This window comes from Nematolebias whitei, chromosome 11, assembly GCF_014905685.2.
Source record: "Nematolebias whitei isolate Nwh7 chromosome 11, NemWhi1, whole genome shotgun sequence".
Classification (NCBI taxonomy): domain Eukaryota; kingdom Metazoa; phylum Chordata; class Actinopteri; order Cyprinodontiformes; family Rivulidae; genus Nematolebias; species Nematolebias whitei.
Genome location: NC_056508.1, coordinates 49,663,725 through 49,665,261, shown reverse-complemented (window position 1 = coordinate 49,665,261; position 1,537 = coordinate 49,663,725).

The following is a 1,537-nucleotide window of genomic DNA, read 5'->3' as shown; positions in this document are numbered from 1 at the left end:
GGAACCAAACAAGGTCGTGAATCAGCCTCGAATCAGTTAAAATGTACTGTGGAATAACGATTTTTCCGTGGGGTGTTGAGTAGAGTCGGGGGCTGAGTAGGAGCAGACCAAAAGCCCCATTAGTTATCACAGCACCCAGTATTCACTAGTTAACTGGACATCATTAACTTCACACAGACTATTCCACTGGTACATTTTCATCTTTAAATAATTTAAGCGTCTTGGCGCTATACAAATGAAATGTAATATTAATTTTTTGGTCTGCTGCCTTCATACATCTCCTCCTACATGTCTCTGTGTGAGTGCAGCTACAGCGTGCGCTCTCAGGACATTATTACCTGCAGTGTTCTCTCAGTGAGGACTGAACTAGACAAAAGGACCTTCTCCTACTCCGCTCCTGTTTCCTGGAATATCTTGTAAAAAGATCTGAAGCTCTCTACCTTTGACCTCTCTAAGTGTCTTCAAACATCTGTTCAGTTCCTGCAGGCATGTTCCCGTTTTTAGTTTTATACACTGCCTTATAATCTAGTTGTTTTTTTGTTTTTGTTTTTGTTTTTGTATTTTCGCTACTTATCCTCTTGACTGTCCGTTTGGTTGCTATTTTGTTTTGATTTGTAAAAAAAACAATAATAATAAATTAAATTTGTATGCCTCTTTTGTGACCGTCTATTTTTGTTGTTGTTCATTGTTGTCATCATTCTTTGTTGAAGTAACCAAGTCTCTCTTGTAAACGAGTCCCCGATGCTCATTGGGATTAACCTATAGAAATAAAGGTTGAATGAAAGTTATGCTGTTATAGGCTTAGACACTGGAGGACATATGACCACTTTTCCTCTTTGCTCCTGTCTTTACTTTCTCTACTCTTCCTGTCTGTATTTGTAATTATTTCTATCTTAACATGTACTTTTTTTGTCTTTCCTCCTATAGAATGTATACCTGGACCTGTCATTCTGTGCTCATTTGTCTCTCCTTCCTGTCCTCTCAAACCCAGTTGGTCGAAGCAGATGGCTGCTTGTCCTGAGCCTGGTTCTGCTGAAGGTTTCTTCCTGTCTCCTTTGTGTTGCTCAGGATGGGAGACTGTGACAAAGTGAAGATTCAACACAATCTGCTGCTTCATTAGATAAATAACATTTACTAATACGCTTTTATAATATGTGTGAACGTTTTTGTACAGTGCCCTGAGACGATTTCTGTTGGGACTTGGAACTACATAAATAAGTGAATATAATAAGTGAATGTTTTTTTTATGTTTCTTTGTGTATGCTTTGTATGTTTTTATTGTTTTGTTTGTTTTTATTGTTTTATTGTGCAGCATTTTGGCTACCCTTGTGGTTTTTAAAATGTGCTATATAAATAAAGTTGATTGATTGATTGATTGATTGATTGATTGATTGATTGATTGATTGATTGATTGATTGATAAACTGAATTGAGTTGATTTTTTTCTGCTGAGCACTCATATGTCTGCAAGTGATGTACAATCAGTACAAATCTTCAGTCAAACTAAAAGAAAACTCAATTTTTTTATTATTATTATT